Source organism: Eptesicus fuscus, chromosome 10 (genome assembly GCF_027574615.1).
Source record: "Eptesicus fuscus isolate TK198812 chromosome 10, DD_ASM_mEF_20220401, whole genome shotgun sequence".
Lineage (NCBI taxonomy): Eukaryota > Metazoa > Chordata > Mammalia > Chiroptera > Vespertilionidae > Eptesicus > Eptesicus fuscus.
In genome coordinates, this window is record NC_072482.1 from 42,811,656 (window position 1) to 42,836,229 (window position 24,574).

Below are 24,574 nucleotides of genomic sequence, written 5' to 3' on the forward strand. Positions count from 1 at the left end.
TGGCAGCTTTGTGCAATGAATTAATGTTATAAGGAATTATCTATTTTGTCATAGTATTTAAATCATAATGTCATTTCAGAATTCAGTTCTGGCCGAAACCAGTTTGGCTCAGTGGATAGAGCGTCGGCCTACGGACTGAAAGGTCCCAGGTTCGATTCCGGTCAAGGGCATGTACCTTGGTTGCGGGCACATCCCCCGTAGTGGGTGTGCAGGAGGCAGCTGGTCGATGTTTCTCTCTCATCGATGTTTCTAGCTCTCTATCCTTCTCCCTTCCTCTCTGTAAAAAAGCAATAAAATATATATTTTTTTAAAAGAATTCAGTTCTGTAGGATTTTTTCCCTTTAAAATGTATATTCTGGGTAGTTTTAATTGGTGAAAAATGTAATTGTGATTTAATACTGCATAGTGTTCTGGGGTATTTTTTTATATGCAAAGGTCTTATGAGCCAATAAAACTATTTCAAAGTAAAAAAAAATGTACATTTTCTTTACCGATTGTGAGAAAAGAATGCTTTCTAGCTATTTCACCTACCACATTTCTCCATTGTCATCTCTGTAACTTAGCTAATTTTTTTTCAGGGAGAGAAAAAATCCGATTGTTCTAGCTTGGACCTTGTGACTACAGCTTGGTTGCTTCCCCACCAAAAGAACCCAAAAGGGGTGAGAGGCTATTCCCCAAAATGAAATCACCATGCTGTTGGAAAGACAGTTAATGTTAGAGGCAAAAATACCAATTAATGTCATTAAAGGGTCTTACCCTGGACTTCATCACTGAATTCCTTTGGCAATTTTTGTAAACACCTGGATACAGTTTTCTTTAGATTCTAAAGAAGGTCCAAGTTACAAAACGGCTAGAACTACTACAAAGTATTGCATATGAGAACATTTTCCTCCAAAACCCAAGTGTTTTAGAAACAAGTAATCTTAAAGCTCAGCAAGAAATCTTGGCATTTAGTTGTCCATTCTTTTGTATTTTAGGAAAGGACATTTACAATTTGTCCAGAGGTTAGAGAAAAAAAGATATTTCATTTTGAAATTCAGTGTTTGTTGAGATGTTGGTAATGAACTTCCAGAGTGAGGCATATAAAATTTATCTGGGACATGGATCAAGGCACCAAACCATCCTTTCATCCCCTTGTAACTGCTTGCCTGGCAGAGCCCAACCCTGAGTGAGTCCAATCACTTGCCTTCTCTGGGCACTGGCTGAATGTCAGGGGGCCGGGGACTGTGTTTTGATCATCTTTGTAGCTGCAGAATGTGGAACGATGGTCTATCAACATGTGTTTGCTGAGAGTAATCTGGCTCAGAGCAAGTGACAAAGGAGTGCTCAGGATGAATTTTTGAGGTCTCTCTAATGTTTTGATTTTAAGATAGAATTGAGAATCATAGGAACATTAAGCTCTGGCTCCATTTTGAAGGTGAATAGAATGGCAATTTTAAAAATAAAAATATACCATTAACACATATTTACTCAAATCAGTTATTCTCTTACTATAACTCGATCATTTAGTGAGAACAACAAGTTTACATATTTATACTTGTGCCACCTAGTTTTTACCTCTCTAACAAAAAATATAAAGTTAGTACCTGGGTCTTCACAAAATTTCTATGCTATAGGGCTCCTTATTAAGGAAGGGCCACAAGAGAAATTTGCACAATATTTAGAAGACAAAATTGAAGCAGGTGCTACACCTGGAGGTTGGTGCAGAACCCCAGGTGCAGTTGCAGCTTCCACCTGTTGTGCCCCGTGTGCTTACTCATTGGGCAACAGTTGAGCTCGCAGCTCCTCCTGCTGGATCTCCTATTTTTCCAAGTCCTGGGCCCATTGCCTATGCAATTGTATGGTGAAGGCACTGGCTTCATTTTCAAGTCTCCCAGGTATTGAGGTTGAAGGTGGTGAGAGACAGATGCAGGTCCCAATTTGTCTAGGTAGATTCTAGTTTATCCTCGCAGGTTCTGGTGTGTCCTCGCTCTCCTTCACTTCATGTCTGTTATTTTAATCCAACAACTGGACCCACTAGCCTGCAGTGACTTCAGGTTCACACCAGATACAGAGAAAACTGTCTTCCATAGAATTCTTCATCAACTTCCATTACTATGTGAGATCTAATCTTGATATTAGCTCCTTTATTCTTTATCACTCAGAGTGATCCTGTGTCCCTGATCAAATCTTAACTGATAGACCTGTACAGGTCACCACCTTTTCCTGCCCCAGCCTTTCTATATAATATGTATAGTTAAAGTAGAGGAGTATTAGAAGACAGTCTGGGAAGGCCACTCTATGGTTTATCGTGAGGTGTTTGCTAATTAGAAGTTAATAGAGCCATTTCAATTTTATAAATTGCTTCTAGGGCTGCAGCATTATATAACCCCTGCAATGCCTGTGGACTTGCCCAGTGTATAGCTTGCTCAATTGTCCAGTGTACAGCTGCTATCCAGTAGATAGCAGCCCTGGCAGAGAGGAATAGTGTAAAATGTTTGTCTTCACATAAAAGAGCTATTTTCAATTTGTAACCAATAACTGACCTATTCATATGGAACCATCCTTGACTCGGTCCAGAGGAGATTTAGAATAATCCAGAGAAAGACAGCATGTCACTGGAAATACAAATAGAAAATACCAGGCACCTGAAGGAATTTTAAGTCATTAAAGGCAGAAGAAATTTATTGCATAAGCCAATAAACGTGAATATTCTAATAACTGATTTGCTGGAAATTAAGTCAAGTGATTTGGGATTTGTTCCATTTTCCTGTTCTAAAGCCACTCAAATGTGAATGGGCAAACCCAAAGAGTTACTCAGTAAATGGATCAATAATCACCCTCTCTGTCATCATGGGCTACAGAAGGAATTTTTCATAAAATTAAAGGCAAGACTAAAGCAAAGAGCCAAACCATAAGGCTTTTATAGGCACCTTTGAAACTCAAGCTCAAAGTGCCCTCTCTCTACCTGAGAGAAACACGTCCTCACATATTAAGAGGTCACTAATTCTCCCATCTTGTCCAATTCCATCTTTCCTTCAAACTCCCACTACCATTAGCCATCACCCTTAGTCCCTCTCCTTGAGACCTGGGCCTGGTTCTTGTAACTTTCTGTTAACAAACAACATGCCTTGTACATGGTAGGTGCCTAAGGATCTCATGTCTACTTGGGCCATAGTTCTACTCTAAACCCATGATGAAGGTAGTATGGACATTAGACAGAGAGCACTGGAATTGGAGTTTCTTTTAGAGTTAGCCCTTCCATTTGCATGAACTTGCACTTTTTCAAGACCTCTTTTTTTCCTTCTTCCTTAGATAATGCCTAATATTCTTTATGATACAGGACACAGTGCTCCCACAAAGAAGTCTACTACAGTAGACTTTTCCACCTGCAATGAGAAAGAGACTCAGAGGGAAGGCAGGGGAGGGTGGGTGGGAAGAGATCAACAAATGAACTTGTATGCATATATGCATAACCTGTGGACACAGACAATGGGGTGGTGAGGGCCTGGGTGGGGGATGGGAGTGGGCTGGAAGAGGTTAATGGGGAAAAAAGGAGGACCTATGTAATACTTTCAACAATAAAGATTTGAGAGAAAGAGAGCTGGCCCTGGGTTTGTTTTGCCTAAATGAATTAACACCAGTCAGGACTGATCAGGGGAGACCTTCAGAGCAGTGCTGAATCAGTATGAAGGCACTTCCAGGACACCAAGCCTGAGGTCAGATGCTCATTTGCATCCTTCCTTCTTTCTCAGCCAAGCAGTAGGTCTGCTCCTGCCTTCAGTTAGAGATACATAACCATTGCAATTGGCTTTTGAGAGGTACCTGGCTGGGTCTACCAGGCACCTGCTAGCAGTGATTTACTCACCACTCTATCATGTTGATGAGATTTGTGAAGTTCACCACAAGACACTCTTCTTAGGAAGGCTGGAGATTGTTTCAGAGAAGAAGCTTTGTTTGTAGATCAGAACAACCAATAAATGGATCCCTGCTAGCCCAAGAGCCCCCAGTAATCTTAGCGTAAGTAGGTGCCTAAGAAAAACTGAGAAAAGTCATTTCCAGGAAAAGAAGAGTATCTAGGGTATTCTTGGAATAGTCCCAGGTAATTTCACACAAATATTAAGCCCAGAAATATTATTGTTAATCAAATAAAACCCTTGGAATTTATTTTCATAAATAATGATAACTCAGGGTATACTGTAGCAATAGAAGATTTCGTATGTTAGTGATAGCTGTCATCTTAGCTCTAAGGATGTGAGGCCATTAGGACCAATAGACTTGCTTGGTCACCTCATCTTGGGTGGTGAAAATCATCGGCAACTGTGTCCAAAAGAGCTTTGAATACCAGAGTTTTATGAAAGAGATTAGTTCATTATTCCCCTGATACTTTTTTTCTACATACAAAAAATACCTTAGTACATAAGTTACAAGGACCTCTGGCTGATAAGTGATTTATACTAAAAACACTGAACATAGTCAGGAGAAAGCAATCCCTGCTATTTCCCCAGCTTGGAATTTGGACTCCTTCCAGGCATTTTCTCTGAATCAGGCCCAAGGATCCACATCTGGGGTACTAGCAAACTGATGAGATCTTCTGCCTCATAAAAATCATATAACCTTACCAAAGCAGAAGGAGGCTGGCCTTATCTTAAAGGTTTCTGAATAAGTTGCTTATATTTTTTTCTAATTTAATTGAAAATTTTAGGTTTCCTTTCCACTTGCATGCATTTCAAGAGTGGTACAGAATGTGATTTCGTATAACCTCTAGCATTAAACCTCACACACCACATCTATTGCTGCCAGAGTTTACAAGGTTTAACTGGACTTTCTGAAATTGGTTGGTACAATCTGATTGGACTCATGGCATGTTTGAGCAGGCTGGCTGATGCAACCAGCTATCTCTCCAGTAATGCTTGCACAGAGACGCTGCCTTGTTAAATCCTCTGCAGGTACCCGCCCATGCATGGGAATGCATCTCAGTCTCAGTTGCTCACACACTTCCTTGAATAATTAGGAGTCACTACATTTAACTTGAAACAAAGGGAGGAAATTTATTTATGAAAGCTCACACTCTGGTTTCTTTTCACAAAATTGCAAGGTTGGAAGATTCAAGGGGTCATACTCTCCGTTCCTCTGCCTCTGGCAGGCTCTTCCTCTAACAGTACCAAGTGGATAGCAGTCTAATCTAAGTGTAAAAGGATGCAGAAATTTTTTCACCCCTATCCTGGCAATGGTTTGTACCTGCGCTTCCCTCTCCAGTCAAATGTATTTTGCTATGACCCTCCTATGCCCATTAAAGCCCATTTCTTCCTTTTCCATTTTCCTTGGAGCTGGATAACACAGTCAACTAGGGAATGTGTTTTCTTTTCTCTTTTTCCCTAGGGTGGGGTCTCATTCACTTCCATGTATCATTGCCAAATCAAAGAGGCACTACTTTCTGGTGCCTAATCGGGTGAAATTAAATGGTAAATGAAATTATCCACTTTATATCAAATTAAATCTCCCACCACCACAATACCCCAAGCTCAATAAATAATAAAGTAGTAAGATAAAACCTGGAGGTATTAGCCATTTAATATTGCATATACAATATTTTGGAACACAAAACACAACTTAGTCTAAATAAAAATTCTAAGACAAATGTGTATATATCTGTTTGGGGGGGGGGTCAGGGAGAGATCTGTATTTCAAAATAATGTCTTAATTATTTTTTAAATGGGAAAATTAAAAACAAACATGCAAAAACTAAAAGCAATCATAATCTCCCTACACAGACATAGCCACTAACATCTTATGTTTCCAGATTTTATATCTTTAACAACTTCATTTCTGCAAACCCTGCTCCTAAGTGAAAAGACATTAAATTACAAAAATATTTTCATTAATTTTAATGGGAAAAGTGGTATGTTCCATCCCAACTCAAGATACCAAAAGACTTTTTGCAGACAGAAAAATAGATCAAATCAATGATAAAATGTTTTCTATAAATAACAATAATTTAAAATTAAATGAATGCAGTTTGAATGCCACACATAATGTAATGAAGGTTTATTGTACTCACCAAAGGAGAAAGGGAAGCCTTGATTGTAGGTGGGAAGGTTGAAGCTAAGTTCAAAGGAGTCATTTCCTGGAAGGTGGTGACAGTCTGTGATCCACTTGCACAAAAGGCAACAGTTTTTGTGCATTCATTGTTATCTTGCACGTTTTGATGCAGACGAAACACTCCAGATTTGAGTGGCTTAAAATAACAAACAGTTGTTATTTCTAATGATTCTGTGGGTTAATTAAGCTGGTGTTTTTTTCCAGACCAGCCGATTCCTGTTGTTAGCTAATGACTCAGCTGGAACTGGTTGGTACGGATAGCAGTGGGTAAACTTTTTCTGTAAAGGATCACAAACTAAATCCGTTTAGGCTTTGCAGGTCATATTGTCTCTGTTACAACTACTCAGCTCTACTGTTGTAGTAGAAAGCAGCCAGCACAATAGTAGGCACATGGGTGTGGCTGTGTTCCTTGCCTCCTCCTGGTCTAGGTGGACCTCACTCGTTTGTTTGGCAATTGGCAGGATGGTTGGTCTAGAGCCAGTGATCGGCAAACCGCGGCTCGCGAGCCACCTGTGGCTCTTTGGCCCTTTGAGTGTGGCTCTTCCACAAAATACCACGTGTGTTTTCTTTTCTCTTTTTCCCTAGGGTGGGGTCTCATTCACTTCCATGTATCATTGCCAAATCAAAGAGGCACTACTTTCTGGTGCCTACTCAGGTGAAATTAAATGACAAATGAAAGTCGCACGTACAGTGCGACTGAAACTTCGTGGCCCATGCGCAGAAGTCGGTTTTCAGCCTGGGCGAGTCTATTTGGAAGAAGTGGCGTTAGAAGAAGTGGGGGTGTTGGTCGCATGTGGCTCGCGAGCCGCGGTTTGCCGACCACTGGTCTAGAGTAGTGGTTCTCTCATGTCTTAGGGAACCTAGAGAGCTCCTTAAAACACAAATTGCTATGTTAATCTCCATAGTTAAGGATTCAGTAGTACTAGGGTTAAGCTGGAGAATGTGCAATTTGCATTTGTAACTAGTTCACATGTGATACTGCTGTTGCTGGTTCTGGGGACCACATTTTGGGAACCATTGATCTAGAACGTATCAGCTAGGATGGTTCATCTCTGCTCCATGTGTTGTGTCTCTCATTCTCCAGGAGGTCTCTGGGTTCCAAAGACAGCAGAAGAGGGCAAGCCCCAATGTGCAGATGCTTCCCAAGCCTCTTGTTACAATATATTTGCTATTGTACCATTGCACAGAGCAAGTCACATACCCAGGCTCTCGATGCGGAAGGAGACTCCCTACAGGTGCCGTCCAAGGAAAGTCTGAACAAATTGGAATGATTACTGCAACAAACTACCACACTGCACACAAAAATATGTTATAGAACAGAAACACATCTTTGGAACAAAATAAATGCTAAGCACAAGAGGGCTTTGAAACACATGGAAATAGCTCAATGCACAATAAATGGCAGAATCATAGACGATACTCCTTTTTTGTCCCTTTCATTTGATCTGTGTTTGCAAAGCAAAACATTTTGGGTTCATCTACTTAGGGCATACAATTCAAATTTGTTCCATATGACATCTCCGATTAGAAACTGCTGTTGCCAAGTAAATTGGTGAATGGGTCTTTGCTTGAAATCATAATGTCAATATATGACTTCTAGCATGTTTATTTAGTGGGCTTTGGGGTAAAGAGGATGTTATATTGAAAAAAAAAATTTTGACTGAAAAGTGGACAAGTGGTATAACTCAAAATATTTTTTTAGCCAAAGGTTAATTAGCAGTTGTTATGTAATATAAGTCTGGGTATATTAAATATTTCCATGATTTATAATAAATAAAAAATGGAAGAAATATATTTTATTTTAGTTAAACTCACAAAATGCCTATTCTAAAAGTCACAGATGAAATTATTGGATTTCACCTTGGTTCTGAAGGGCTTTTCCTAGTGGGGCCCAGGATAGAAACATGGCATGGAACCTGAGGTACCCTCATTACATTTTGAAAGTCCACATATGGCTCACCACTGCCCATTGACCTCTTACTGGATTTCACAATTCCATAGTTTTGTGACATCATGGCTTTGATTTATAAAAGGTGTCTTGTCATGGTTCTATTTTTCAAAAATCTGTCTCTAAATGAAACACTAACACTAAAATGAATGATGCCAAATCCAAATGGCTTATAACATGCCTAGTGCTGGTTTTTTTATGAGACACAGAAGTATTTATATATTTCAGTGTAAGCTGAAGCACATTGAACTTTTTTGTACTTAAGTTTACTTTATTGGGGATTAGAAAAATTGGCTTTGTTTATATGGCAGTGTGGATCCAAAATTGGTGACAGACCAAATGAGTCTATGAAGAGTATTCTCTCTTAAACTAGGAATAAAATTAAAATACAAGTTGAAGAATAAAATATGCTACCTACATGGAAACCCTGAAAGAACTTTGGGAAAAACTGATAGTAAGCTCTGTTTATGGTTCTGAGCACTTGGTTAAATAAAGAATAGAAAAGACATTAACCCTAACCTCAAGGGGCTTATATCATAGGTGAGGGTCAGACAGGCCAACATCACATAGACCAATAAACAAAATATTTATGAGACAGAAAAACAGCAGGTTGAAGGCTGTGCTGTAGGGTGGGAGGAGAGGTGAATGCAAGGAAAGTTCCCCAGTTTTCCCCCAGGTACAGATATGGAGATGATCCCATCAAGTGTGTGTGGTTACTATGTTGAGTCTTGTGAAAGCTATTACCTAGAGATGCTGGTCAGGCTAATGGAAAAGAAAGAACCAAACTGTACTTGACCCTGGACCATAAGTCCTCTTCCTTTATAATAATTTCCACCTGCAAAAGAAGCCCTACCTCTAGACCCTTTGGAGTTTTCCAGAAAGATTGTCATAAAGGAAGTTCCAGCAAAGTACTTTGGATTCAGATTCTGTGACCAGAGAACAGCATTGATGTACCCAGTTTCCCTCCCCACCCCAGCCAAGTGATATAAATGAATTGTTAAAAGATAAACTGGCACATTAAAATTGTGAAGTTTATTTGATCAAACATCAATTCCAATTAGATAATGAGTGTCAAACCAGAAGAGTTTAGTAGTGCTCTACTGACAGTAGCTTAGGGCAAGGGTTGTATAAAGAAGATGCTGAAGCAACACAAAGAAATTATTTGATTGGCTATAGCTTAAACAGTTGTATTATTTGGGAAAGCCTTGGCTGTTTGTGATTGGTTGTTATTAAGTTATTACTTTCTTAGATTCAAGTACAATGACTCTAGCTTAGATTCTGGTTTGCTTACATAGGCTACCAAGACATTAAAGCCACCCCAGTCTAACAGCCTCCTTGTTTAAATACTTGAGCAAACCTCATTCCAACATCACTACTGTCACACCACATCTTCTCTAGGCTACTCTCTCCATAATACCTCAGGCCATTTTACAGTCATGGCACATTGTGCTCCAGCTTTTCAACAAACCATATTTAACAACATGAACTCTGACTTGCTGACACACTAAAATGCATGCTGGCAAGAAGAGTGCTACTTTATGAAACTTCCAAGATAAGATACGCTTTTTCTTAAAAATTGATTAGTTTAGGATTTAAAACCAAATGGCATTCATTGATGGTCATAGATAAAAGGTATTATTGCTTCCTTTTGAGACGCTGTGACTTTTCAGTACTTGGCTTCTCTGCTTTCTTCTTGCAAAATATTTCTTAACAGAAGAAATATTGGTGTAGAAGGATAAATTTGGAGATGGGCCGCAAAGGGAATTTATGGGAGATTGGATTTTGCAGCTTGTTTTTTCACTAAGTTCTAGAGACTTGTTAACTGCTTTGGGTGTCTCCGGGGTGTCATCAATTAATTGAACTGTGGCCTTGCAGAAGTTGATTGATATGCAGGTGATTGAAGCAGTGGCTGTGTCTCAATATTAATTACCCTGCCTGAAAACACCAACTTTTCCTCAGCTCCTCCAGAGAAATGCAGTGGTGAGAGAAATGGAGAGCCTGCTCTTTCATAGATCATGTGCTACCTACTCATCACTTGGGAGGCAGCGCTTGTCAAGACAAAATGGAAAAAGATGTAGGAAGAAAGAAATTTTAATGCTGCAGCACTGTCAGAAGACTTGTCATTAACCCATCACCCCCAATACATTGCTTTGTTTAGGAAAACAAGCCTCATGGGGTTTAGCAGGAGCCTGCAAATGTGGAGGTGTTGAGATCCAAATGCAGTTTGGCCCCTAACTTCCTTACTAATGGACAGTCATTTTTTAAAAATTTCTTTAGTGATTAAGGTATTACATATGTGTCATTCATTGAGTATCTTCTTTGTGCAGGGCACATACATGTTCAGGTTTTCTGTAGATTTTCTTAAATATTCCTCACAACTGCCCCATTTAGCAGATAAGCAAACTGACATTTCCTGTGGTCCCAGAGCTAGGAAGGGCAGAGCTAAAATTCAAACTTTTGTGTCTCACTTCAAAGCCTTTGTGAACCCTAGCCAGTTTTGCTCAGTGGTTAGAGCTTCAGCCGTGGACTGAAGGATCCCAGGTTCAATTCCAGTCAGGGGCACGTTCCTCAATTGCAGGCTCCTCCCTGGCCCAGGCCCTGGTCGGGGCTCGTGCAGGAGGCAACCAATCAATGTATTTCTCTCACACTGATATTTTTCTCTGTCTTTCCACTCTCTCTAAAAACCAATGGAAAAATATCCTTGGGTGAGGATTTAAAAAACACACCAAAAAACAAAGAACCAACCAAAAAAAGCCAATGGGAAATCCTTGCGAGTTTATTGTGTTGTATTATGTTGCTTTACTTCCTTACCTTAAAATATATATGGAAAGGGAAAAAGGAAGCAGCAGAAGATGAAACCGGGGGAAGTGGGAGATAATATGTAATGTTCTTAACAAAATTGTCCTGAGCAAGAATTTTATAAACTACAGAGCAATAAACTCAAATGTGGGTCTGCGAGTATGAGTACATAGTTTCCATGCGTAGGAACTCCAAAAAACCCTCAAAGTAAGGGGGAAATGCATTTACAGGAAATAGTCTCTTATAGTTTTGACCTACTCTGTAGTAGGTACATAGCTATACTATGATCCAATCAAGGGGAGGGGGGAGGAGCTGCTATGAAGAGAGGAGAAGTTTGCATTTGCTTCCTTATTTATATGAGAAGTTTTATATCTATGATTTCAAGATTGCTGAAGTAGTTTTTTATTTTTAAAAATTTGCATCACAAAAGAGCTTATCTCCTGTCTTTTCTCCATGCAAAGTGGCCTCTGCCCTGAAGGGGTCACACACATTTCTTTTGAGCGCTCTGGAGATTTTAAGCAACAACCAGTGAACACCCTTGTTAGCCACTTTCAGCATCAGAGACCCTGGCTGTCCACACAGAAGTCATTCTTTGTCTGTCCTGGCCTGAGACATTAGGTCCAGCTCCAGAAGAGCAGTTTTTGGTTTTTCCCATGTATGGGGCAAATGATCCTACTCCAGAGCCTGGGACCATAGAAAACCATTTCTTTTAGGAAGCGGACTTTCTTCTGAGGAGCCCTAAGGTGGTGTTAGGTAGTGATTGTGAGTGGAGCTGCCATCATTCAGCCATGTGTGTTTGCCCCCATCTCCATCACTTGCTAACTGTGTGAATCAAGATGAATTCTTTGATCTCCCTCTGCTTGGGTCTTCTTATATATCAAAAAGAGATAATGATTAGAGAACTCTTGTGAGGATTAAATAAAATATTGCCTGCAAAGCATTTAAACTAGTACCTGACCCTCAATAAGTGTTACCTATCATTAATATTGATAAAGAATTCAAGGCATAAATCTAGTTTTCCTTTCCAATATTTTCCTCTTTATTTCCCCAAAGTTGTTTTCTCTTTTTACTCTTTAATCATTATCCCCTAAATCTCCATTCACTTCACATCCTGAATGTATGTATTTGACTGTCATGATTTTTCTCTTTTAAATCTTGGTCCCAAATTAAGAGCAGATAAATATGAATCTATACCAAAACGAATCATGTGGAGTGTCACAATTTTTAAATCTAATTCCATCACATTTCTCCTCTAAATTTGGACACTTTTAAAGAATCTGACACATTAAACTGAAAACATAATTAAAGGTGCATTATCAACTGGCACTTTATAGGAAACCTTTGTTATCTGTTTTCCCCAGCTGCACACCATGCCCCAGCGTCTGGCAGTGCTCTGAAAGAGATGATACTGTGAAACACAACTGCCTCGCCCCATGATGGATGGGTAGGTGCTGGGTAACTTACAGCAGTTTACTTTTCCAAGTTTGAAATGTTCAAAGTAGACACATGTTAAGTCATCCATCAGAAATGTGGAATGCAATGACAGAAATAACCAGATGCCCTTTAACAAGATGCCACAGGGCAAACTTGGAAAAATGAAATGACTGTACTTTTCTCTCCTTGTACAATAAATACTGCTTGTAACCTGAAGTTTTACTTGCATTTGTATACAGTGTGTTACTTTCCCAAAGATATGTCAAGGATCCGGGGATACCTTAGCATTATTCTAGGTGGGGTTTTTTTTTTAAAGCATTTGTTAAAGAAAAGAGAAAGGATGGTTTGGTAAGTCCAACAATATATATTTGAAACAAGAGTGGTTCTTAGTTACCATAGTAACAAATAATGTTTTCTTGCTTATGGTATTGGCTGGTGGATTTGTGGTGACAGTTATTTTTTTAGTACATAACTTTATATTAACACATACTGTTGGGCAATGAGGAGAGTGACCAGAGGAACCCAGCATGGTGAAATCATAACATACAAAGGAGAATATAAAATTGAACAATAATCAAAACAAAAAAAGCAACTTTTCTCTTGAAAATGACAAACTTGATACAAATATAATGTACTTTTCAAAACTTAATAGTGATTATTGCTATCATTAATATTTGTAGAATTCGATAATGCTTATAAAGTTCTTTGTGAAAGTGAGGTAATGGTGGTCGTCAACAGTTAGTAGTAGAAGTTCTATTAGCTGCCATTCACACGACACTCCATTAGAATCTTTTTAGAATTTCTTAGGCCCTGAATTTTGGAATTTAACTGTAATGAAATGAACACCTGAAATCCCTGATCCCACTGGGAGTTCTAATTGAGCCTGAGAGTAAAAGCAGTGGTTCAGAGTCCCCAGTGGTGAGGGTTGAATAAGAATCCACAGTTAATATCTTTTTGTGTCAGGAATAAAGCTTTGCTCCCTAATCTTCCCATTGTAAACCCTCTGTGACTTGAAAGCCAGTCATCTCATAGTCTAGTGTTGTGGTTCACTACAATGTCCCAAATCTTGGCCTCTCCTTCCCTTTAGCTATTATCTCATTGCTTATTTTTTCATCAAACCATCCTTGTCCTCCTATTTATTAGCACTTACTCCTGAAAGCAACATAAAATAGCAGTTCAAATTCCATCTCTTCCCTGACCTTGGAATAGTGAATGACTACCGCTAAAGTAGTCATTAAGTATCTGTTTCCTCAAAAATTAAAAGGGAATAAAAATAAAATATTATGAAAATTAAATAAAATCAGGCAGGAATGTTAAGGGCTTGATACAGTGAAAGGCACAAAGTATGTTTTCAATAAGTATTAGCTGCTGCTATATTATTACTATGTGCTGAGTTCTATCCTCCAAGGTCAACTTCATGTACCAGTTCCTTCATGAAGCCTTCCCATCATGGCAGCCCTCAGAGACCTTCTCCTTCTCAAATCCCAAACATAGACATTCCAACCAGTTTTAATCACATGTGATAACAGTAGTGATGATGAAACAAAGTTTTAATTCTATACGGCCTTGAGTTTTAGCATTTCTCCTCAACTAGAAGATGAGGTTCTGAAGGTCAAACACCAACTTTCACTATTTATTCATCTTTAATTTTAAAACATGTTCTCTGTACATACATATGTTCCTGGAACTATAGAGGGTGATCTAGGGGGTGTACCTAGAGTGCACCACTGGAAGCAATGAGTCTAGCAAGAATTTAAGACAAATACATGAGGATCAACAGGGTAAGGCAGTATAGAGAAACAGAAAGTGGCTTAGGATTACAAAGAGAAAGAAGTCAATTCTGGGCTGGTCAAGGAAAGCCTGGAGGAAAAACCAGCTTTTTGCTCTCCCTATTCAAACTGAATATGAGAGGAATGGGTAGGGGGGAAGTTGGAAGATTTGACATAGAGAAGTAGTGGGTAAGAAAGAACTCCAGGCAGTGAAGGGAACAGTGTGGCTTGGAGAAGAAGGAGCTGTCTAATTTGCCTGGAACCAGCAACCCAGAGGAAAGCAGTAAGAGAAGTGAGTGGAAAGACTAGAATTTGAGCTAGCCAAAAAGTAAACATACCTGAGGGCCTAATTTAAACCATGGTCCAAAGGAGACCTCTGGAAAAAGATCTGTAGAGGTCTTTCCATGTCTGACATTTAATTCTGAGTAGTACAGCAAAACTAGCAGTTGACAAAATAACAAAGTATCATACTTGTCCCAGTATTTATTTCTATATCTCCACTCTGCATCATTTACCAAGACTTTTCGATACATCCCCACCCCTTCCCATTAAAAGCCACTCCCTCAAATCTACCTTTCACATTATAGTGTAAATTAATTCCACAAAGTCTACAACTTCCATGTCACCATGAAGCTATTCTTGTCAAAGTAGGAAGATAGAGCAGTATATGATGTATTGGTTTATTAACTTTATATATTTTAAATACTTAGACATATAGTATATGGACCTCCATTTGTAGTCTTGCTAGGGCCTCAGAAATGTTAGGGACAGTCTTAGCACTGCAACAGGTTTATGAGTACTGATCCTGGGATAAAGGCTGCCTACCCTCTGCCTCAGTTTGATGTTCCCAGCTTGCTTCCATCAGGCCACTGGGATTCAGCCATTAAAGGGGAACACAACTTCACAGTGGCTGGGCAGTTTGGGTTGGGACAGAAATTATTTTTCATTCTTAGCTCTATCAGCACAATATACACTGAGACTTCAATAACCCAAAATTGAGTTGTAATTGTCACAATCTAGCCGTGGTCCCATTGAGCATCCCAGCAATGATGGTTTTCTAACAAATGATGCCTATAATGGAGTGAAAAGAGAAGGAGAAGTTTCTGTGAGCCTTTTATCCACATATTTGCTGTTCCCAGTATGTCTTGCCTTACTACATACCTTTACTTTTATAGGAAAAGAATTATGTTGAAGCCATGAGTTTTATTGTACCCAATAAATGAAGTTTCTGGGATATCTCTTAGACAGCTACAAGGTGAAGTATAAGAATGTTGGTTCTTGGAAAATACTCAAATGGATTTGGCAGCTTACTGTCTGAAAAATGGCCTCAAAATAAAGAAATCACTGACTCCTCCTACTCAGTACAAGACAGCCAGTTTCATGGGTAAAAATTAAAAAAAAAATGAAAGCACAGTTCTACTTCAGGGCAGGAAATGAAGAATAGCTTTTATAACAGAAATGATGTGAGAAATTCTTTATGTTGGCAACATGCAATTTCCCAAAATAGAAGCTGGCCAGAACAAGTTTAACTATTTGGGAATAAATATTGTGGCATTTTTACTTACCCACGGTGGTCACGACTCTTCAAGGCTGCAGAAAACAAGTGCCAAAGAGGTTTTGTGGGGTCTATTTTTGTTATGCCCAGGAGACAATGGAATTGATACAAGTTATTTGAAAAGTTACTTTTTTCAGATTATTGGAAAAATGTAAAGTATTTTTTTCACAGGTGTTAAGTGTTGTACTTGAACAATTTCACTATCTCACTTATGTTGAATTCTTTGATTTAACATTCCCGGCATCTGTAGAAACTTAATATATTTCATCTACTCCCTTTTCATTCTTTAAAATAATCCTTTTCTTAATGTTTATGGTATCAACATGAACCCAGGTGCTCTATATGAAACAGATAAACTATGGTAGTGACCAATTTCTCCCTTTACATTTTCAATCTTTAAGTGAACTAAATTGATTTTAAAAGTAATGTGCTATCACTTATTTTTTTCAAAAGAAGGCACATATTGAGTACACAAAATTTTAGTAATTTCATTTATAAGTTTTATACACCCACCACACACACAGACACACACACACACACACACACACACACACTCATGCATGCACACATGCACTCACACGTGCACACACACACACGTTTTTGGATTCTCTTGTGTCTATGTGAGTGCATTTCTGAGACCAGAGATCCTGTCCCAGCAGTTCATGGACAAGCTAATTGCCGGAGGGACATGGAATATGTGGCCTGGCTTCCCTGGCACTGTGCTGGAACCACAGGCCTCACTTGCCATTTACTGTTGAAATCAAATGTTTATCCTTTCATTACAAAGTGAGTGCTGGTGAAAGTTAGATATAGATGCAATGGATGCGATAATGTAATTATCAAAGCTCGTTACCTTAGGGGAAATGAGCACAGTAATAGAAGGGATGAGAGTATACTAAGAATTAGAGGTGAGAAAAGGTGTTGAACATTCACCCTGAAGAAGGTTTTTAAATAAGGACTTTAAAAAGGAAAATAATGCATAAAAAATATACAAAGCCAAAATGGTAGCATAAGCTGCCCACCATTCTGGCCTTTGCCAAAAATTATCATTCTTGTTACGTTTTAAAGAGGCTTACATTTAATCATCTTTCTGAATCATTAAATAATATTGCCAACAAACAAAGACAATACGAGGCCTCCGTGTGTATATTTTAATTTTAAGAAACAAAGAGTATTGTCCTTCAACTTGAACTTTAAGGGTAATCCCACTCCTGATAGGCCAGTATTTACCGGTTAATTTGGAAGCTTGGGAACAAATCACCCTTTGATTTTTGGTGAAATGTTCACTCCCCAGCTTGTCAACAAACTCCTCATGAGATAGTGTCCTTTTAATTCTCACATCCAGCCCAGCTTTGTCTCCATGTGGAACATCTTGCATGGCCAAGGGTTTTGCAAGGAATCCAGGGAGCTGTGAATGTCAGACATGTTTAAGTATGATCCTGAGCATAGGAGCTTTCAGCTTAGTCTTTGGGGCAGAGATAATGGTTTACATTAGATTGATTATATGCAGACTGAGAAGTGTATCTTGTGCAACAACTCTGGGGCGTGCTGAAAGATAAAAATCCCATTTGCTGCATTTTATATTGGTGGTCTCTGACGTGGGCAACACAGGCCTGTATAGTCCTTGTAAATCACGGATATAATGAGGGCCAGATAGCAGCTTGCTTAACTGTTGAATGAAGTAAGTGTTTCTTTACTTCGGGCTGAAGGATGGCATATTTGCTATCTAAAACGTTGTGATATCAGGTTGAAAGAAGTCTTTTATTTATATCTCTCAAGGCAGACTAGATAGCTGCTTAGTTATGTGAACATTCCTGAAGTTGCATATCGAGGTTTTAAAGGAAGTTTCACTTATTCCCTTTTATTTAATTTTTATAATGATGTCCCTGGAGGGCCTTTAGGACTAAAGATGAGCTGCTCTCCAATTTCTTTCCTTTTTGCCACCAGCCCTCTGGGCAAAGAACAAAGGCAACGCTGAGGTAGCTCACCGGCATCATTCTTTAGCTGGTGACTGGGTTCTCAGGTGGAAAAGCAGTATAATTCCAGGAAGCAAGAACAAATCCAGACCCAGTAATCCTGCCTGAGTGGAACATAAGCCTCACGAGCGAAAACACCTTTGCTTCTAATGTTTCATTAATCCCAGTTTTATAGGCAGCAGTTTATGTCTAATAGAGCTATTCCCAAGTGTTTTATATTAGGATGCATTTTGATATCTACAAGATGAATGGTAGTTCTGGTTTTATAAGCGGAGAAATAGGACCATGGAGATATTACCTTGGTGTTAGAGTCGTCAGCGGAGTTGTTTTCTATCTGTGCCATAAACACAGACATGCATAGACACAGTCACACAAGTACACACACATGTGTGCACACACACATATACATTCACATACATATACTTGCAAATAGAAATACCCATAGTCACCCACATACCCACTCACAAGCATGAAGACCTAAAAGAAAAAACCCTCTATTATAATCTGACTTACGAAAATTTTATGACATAATACTGTTTAAATTTTCCTTTTTAAACACATTCAATAACTTCAACAGGCCAAAAGAAATCATTTATTGAACATATTTATTGCTTGGCAGAAATCCTTAGCACTTTGTTTTAATGAAGACTGAAACATATTTCAAATAATAGTTGTAAGTGACAAAACTTCAAGAAGCAGCTTCTTACCCAAGGGCTTAGTATACAAGTAGGCATCTAGTGAGTATTCGGAATTTTAAAAATATCTATTGAAAATATTGTACAGTTCAGGTTAGACATGACAGACTGAACACATATGTTTCCTTCTAGTCCCTCCTGAAACTCTGCTAAAATGAGATTAAAACAAAAATAAAATAAGTATAACCCACAGGGACACAGAAAACAGAGAAGATGAAAGCAAATATAAACATCAACAAAAATTGAAGAAGGAAAAATGAAAACTGATTTAACAGAGTGGGAAACTCAGAAATCTATATGTCTATAGGAGAGGAAGCCATCAAGATATAAGCAATGAATGCCACTGAACTGCAACAGGCCCAAGAACTGGAGGTTTGAGGTATCTATGGAAGCCAAGGTCAGGGGCAGAAGTGAGAACAGCACGATTGGTTACAAGTCTATCTGAGGCTATTCTCAGTCCTCCCTCCTCCAGGAAGGTGTTCGTTTATTCTCCGGAGAAGCCTCTCACATGAAAGACAGAGATCTGAACAAATAAAACTAAACACAGAATTGGAGGAAACGGCAATGGACAGAGCTGAGACCATTGTAAAACACTGACTTTTGTAGATAAGATAAAATATTACTGTCGTGAAACAATAGGGTTGCTGAAAAATAATGAGGCTCATTCAGGGAATAAACTTATTGAAATTTAAAAAATATTAAAATAAAAACTGCAATAGAAACCTTCACAGAGTTGGAAAGTAAAGTTGAGGAAATGCCCCAAAATTAAAACAAAAAGACAAAGAGATGGAAAGCAGGAAGCAAAAGATAAGAAATATAAGAGGTTTTATCAAGGGGAGATCATATGTAACTAACAGATGTTCCAAAAAGAACAAACAGAAAAACTAAAGGAAAATACATAATTTTAAAAAAAGAGAATTTCTCCAAACTAAAAGATGTTATTCTCCACCAAGTGCCCTAAATAGCTGTGACATAATATTTAGGCATAATATCATGAAATAGTAGATCAACCAGATATTGGGAGAAGATACTAAAAATTTCAGAGAGATGAACAAAACAAAACTAAACAGATAAAAGTAAACAGAAATAAAAACAGTTACATACAAAAGAGAGCACATGGGATAACACTGGAGTTCATAGAAAGAAACTCTACTAAACAAAAGGTAACAGAGAAATGCTTTCAAATTCTAAGGGGGAAAAATAATTTTCAACCTAGATTTCTGTGTACAGGCAACTATTAATCAAGCAAGGGTGGAAAATAAAGGTAAGATTTTTTTTTTAAATTATCTCTCTTATGCCCTTTCTTTGGAGGCTAAATGATGACAATAACAAACTTTTATATAATGTTCAGTGTTTGTACTGTTTTAAGCATTTTATATATAGTGACTCACTGGATCCTTACAGAATTTCTGTAAAGTAGGAACTATTCTAAATAAGTTGAGGCACAAAGAGGTTAAATTTCTTGCCCATGGCCACCCCAGTTAGTAAATGGGTGACGTGGGCTATGAATCTGGCAGCCTGCTGCTCTTACTGACCTCATACAGTTACCCTCCAAAACCAAGGAGAGAAATTATAGGCAATCAAAGCATAACGTGTGGCTCAGCTGTGAGCAATAGCCACATGATTATAATAATGGAAAACTTGAATACTGATTTAACAAAAGTTATATAACTATTTTGAGATGTGTGAAGTGTGAGTGAGAGTCTGTGTGTATGTCTGAGTGTGTGTGTGTGTGTGTGTGTGTGTGTGTGTGTGTGTGTGTGGTGTGTTGGAAGTAACTAGAGAGTTAAATTCTCATCCTTCATAGTACAAAGTGAATAGATAATTCCTCCAACTGAAAAATCAAGCTGATTCATCTCTGCCCAGCACATAGAAGAGACTCAGTAAATGTTTGTGAATGAATATGAATGTTCCAGGTCTCTATCTCACATTCATTTGTACATTTGTATAGCACTATAACCAAAATACTGAACAAATAGCTTTTATCTATCTCTGACATGCTATGTATGTCATTGAAAAATGTTTATGACAACTTTAAGTAAAAATAAGCAAATTTGCAGAGCAGATGATACTACAATTCTATCTTTTAAAGACTAGAATATGAGTATGTATACATATAATTACAAATATATGGGATTATATAAGGAGAATAAAATCTTTGCAAGGATAACCTCTAAGGTGCTAGTAGCAGAGTGGGATTGAGACAAAGGGAATCTTTTGTTTGATGTGTTACTATATTTTCTAAAATTTTGCAATGAGTATTTGTTATCTTTTGTAATTAAAAATTAAAGATTTAAAATGTAATTTTCACCAATCACATTTTGACTTTTTTTATTTGTAAGGGTCAACATTCTTAGTACCTTGAGTTTATTTAAATATTCCTTCAGCCAAGTATAAAAGCTGGTCAATTTCCAACTGAGAATAGATGAGGGGCCATCATTGCCATGAGGGACACACTTAGGGACCCTGAAAATTGTGGGTTAAGACTGAACTACTGAGACTCTGGGCACAAAACCTGGAAAACCGGGAAGCTGCTTCATATTGGCAACTCCAGACCCAATAAAACCTTGACATGTCGACATTTCGCCAGCCTCCAAACCAATAGCAGTCAGGTGGGAGCATGCCAAGCAAAAGGGGCAGTAAAACCTGAATACAGCTCTTTGTCTGTCATCCCGTGCTGCCAGTGCCCAACACGTAAGGCAACTGAAAGGTAGTGAACAGGCTATTTCATTCCCATCCAGAACATTTTGCAAAGATTGCTAGACACTCACTCACACTGCATTGTCTAAAGTCCTGGGTGGGCTCCTTCACAAAAGAAGCATTTCACAGAGGAGGGGAAAGACTTGCCAAGAGTCTGAAACGTTCACTTCCTATATTTGTTTTTTAATGCATGTATTCCAATTTCAAGGTAGCGTTTCGCTCTTTCCTTCCCTATTCTCCCAAAAATGAATGAAGGCGGAAAGGTAAAGCCGATGAGACTTGCTCTTATGCAGACCTCATGTTGGGGTGGGAGCGCAGGGTTGTTTGGGGAGTGTCTTAGACCAGGCATATGGATGTTATGTACACAGAGAGTGGGGAAGTAAAAGCATCACTGATCCTTTAATGGGAAAAGCTTAAAGTAAACAGAGTTTTTCATCCTCGTTATGCCAAGAGCTGGAATAATAAATACAGATAGGAAGTATCCTCATACTTCAAATAATTTGTTGAAACTACGTTCACAAACTCAGCCTGTTTCTATTTGTGCAGTTGTTAACCATAAGGACAGTCGTAACCCTTGCTGGGCCTTGGACAAGTGCCTTGCCAGTCACTGCTCCCATCATCCCAGCCTTGAAGACTAAAATTAGTTGACACTGCCCAAGTGTCCAAACTATGATCAGTTGTCTCAACTTTGAGGGCAGACCCTTGAGTTTGATTGGCAGATCAAAACGGCAACTATCTGGTTGGAGGGGCAAAGGGCATGTTGGGTCTGTATCTTATGATATAAACAATGCTGCCAAGAAAAGAACAGAGAAACCAGAATAAAGATAAACTGAAAAAAAGTACCATACTGACTGAAAGAGACCATTGCTTAAGTTTAAGCATGTAAGACATTTAATAAAACTGTCTTTCTGGAGTTTATATACTAATAATTTCTCACGCATTGTTCGAAGCAAAATTTAAGAATGCTTCAAAATTATGTTTGTGTCTTAAGCTTTTGTTGTCAATTCGTTTGGAAATGATTAAGATGTGTGGTCTACAAGTCTGGGTCTCCCAACATGCAAGTTTCATAAAAGTGAAATATGGATAATTCATGTTTGGAATAAATACTGACATAGTCCTATATAAAGATTTGTGTGAATTGTGAGATGTTTTGACAGTAAGTGGGGCAGAGTTTATGTGTTTTCCATTCAAATATTGTTCAAAATCTCAAATAATTTTTCCTTTTCTTAGCAAAGCCCACTTTCCTCATCTCCTGTTCTTCACTTAAACCACCCCATTTGGGCTTTTATTTCTAAGTTTTTCATGAAATTGCATTTACCAAGGTCACAAATAAACACATCTTGTCAGAATCAACATCAGTTTATCTTTTCTTAGCCTCTAGACGTATCAGATGTAGTTCATCACTCCATCCTACTCTGAACATTTTATGCCATCGCCTTCCACGACGCTGCTATTGCTGGCTTGTCCTCCCACCTCACCGACCCTCCTTCTTAGTCTTTTTGCTGGCTTTTCCTCAGTAATCATAAGTCTTAATCTGGGAGTGCCCAAGGGCTCTACTCTCGACTTTCTTCTCTCTGTAATTCTTTCCTTGGGTATTCTGACCCAGTCCATGCCTTTCAATAATATCTCAAAACTAGTGACTCCCAAAACTATATTTTTTGCATGACCAATCTCTTAAGCTTCAGATTCATATATCCAACTGCTGCTTGACAATTCCAGTTGTCTAATTTTCACTGTATACTTAACATAGACAAAAAAGAATGATCAATTCTCATTCTTCTCCCCTAACTCACTGTCGCTAAGTCTTCTCCCTCTTGATAAATGGCACCACCATCCATCTAGTTGCTCAGGCCACAAACCCAGAAGTCATCCTTAATCCCCCTTTTCCACTCACATCCCATCTTCAAACCATCAAGCAGTTCTGCTAGCTCTACTTCTAACATAGTGTGATTCTGACCACTTCTTGCCCTCTTCACTGCTACCTCCTTTGCCAAAATTATTTTCATCTCTCACCACAATATCCTTGTACCCAGTCTTGCTGCTTCTACCTTTTCCCCCTACAATCCATCCTTCCAAAAAGAAATAGAGTGAACTCTTGGATCATAAACCAGACCTTGATATTCCCCAGTATTTATGTAGTATTAACATGTGTTAAGCATTGCCCTATGATCTGTGAATAGAGAAAGATCACAATTCAATACAGGAAATAAACGTTCACATTGTACCTCTAACCATAATCAGAGTGACAGGTGCTAAACTAATAGTATGAACAAACATGAAGAGATTAGTTTTGACTACAGCAGTAGTGGTTGACCTGAAGCAGGGTTGAAGAATTATTGGCTGGTCATGCATTCAACAATAATTTATTAAGCACACACTATACCCAGAACTGAGCTTCTTGGAAAAATTGTATTTTAATTGAGCAGAATAAGCAGGACTTGAGAGGGACATTATGTGCCGAGAGACCAACACATGCAATACAGAAAAGCAACTGATATGTTTTTCTGAGAATCATGCGTGGCCCAGTGTGTGGAAACCAATGTTATGGCTGGAGAAACCACAAGGACAGAGCACAGGAATGATGAGAGGGTCTACATTATGTTAAACCTGGAAGGCCCAGGTAGGCCTGAGAGTCTAGAATTAACCTGGGGGCAATGGCAATCATTGAGAGTATTTTGTTTTAGTTTATCTTTTTAACAGTGAAGTAACACGATCAAACTCTCAGGAGCGAGGATGAAGAATGGTTTAGTGGGAACAAGACAAGTCAAGGAGATCAGTTAGGAAGCTGCTGTAATAGATTAGACAAATGATAATACAGATCTAAATTGGAACAGGAACAGAGAAAGGAAAGGATTGTATCAGAAAAAAAGACAAACTGACAGCTTGCAAATCCAACCTTGTCATAAATGTTTTGTTTGAACTATGCAATGTAAGCTTGTTTTGCCTGACTTCATTGTCAACAATTTAAAATCTAGAGAATTCACATAAAATCGAAATTTCCATTTCCTCTTTGGAAATACCAGATCCGCGGTACTGAGGCACAATGCGGCATCACACTTTGCCTGGCTGTAAGAAACACATGCTCTCTTCTTTAGACAGACATGCCCTCTCCACCTGGCCATGTCCCTCTGGCCTGTTTTATTTGACCGACTGGGCCTCTCTAGGCATTTGAGAGATAATCTGAGAAAACCAAGAGGCCCTGGTGGTTGGTGGGTGTGGAGAGTGAGGGAGAGGGGCAGGCTCTGCTTCAGGAGCCAGCAACTGGAGAGGCAGCCACCTGAGAGAGCACAGGAGAAGGAACAGGTTTGAGGAGGACGATCATTAGGTCAGTTTTGAACATGCTGAGTGAATCTGTTATTAAACTAATCTATCTTCCAGTTAGGTGTTATTAAAGGAAAAACCATCTTCTATTATAAGCTTTTAAAAACAGATGACTCTCCATTAAACCAACCTGCTAATTCTCTTTTATTCTGCCAAAAGAAGTCTTTGATCCAAAACATATAAATGTACTGTGTGCATAAAGAGATGTCATTTTAATCGAATTTATATTTGAAGTGTCACAAGGAATTTTTATTCTTCCTGTCATTATTTATGTAAAGGAAAGTATTGCCAAAATT

General features: G+C 38.6%; 1 long non-coding RNA gene across 1 annotated transcript in view; it reads right to left on the reverse strand.

Annotated features, from left to right (window-relative positions):
• Positions 1–24,574, reverse strand: part of LOC114228130 (uncharacterized) — a 63,387-nt gene that overhangs the window by 29,044 nt on the left and 9,769 nt on the right. The window contains exon 2 of the long non-coding RNA XR_003614307.2: positions 6,041–6,217. This is a non-coding gene — a long non-coding RNA (uncharacterized LOC114228130). The remainder of the gene's footprint in view (positions 1–6,040; positions 6,218–24,574) is intronic.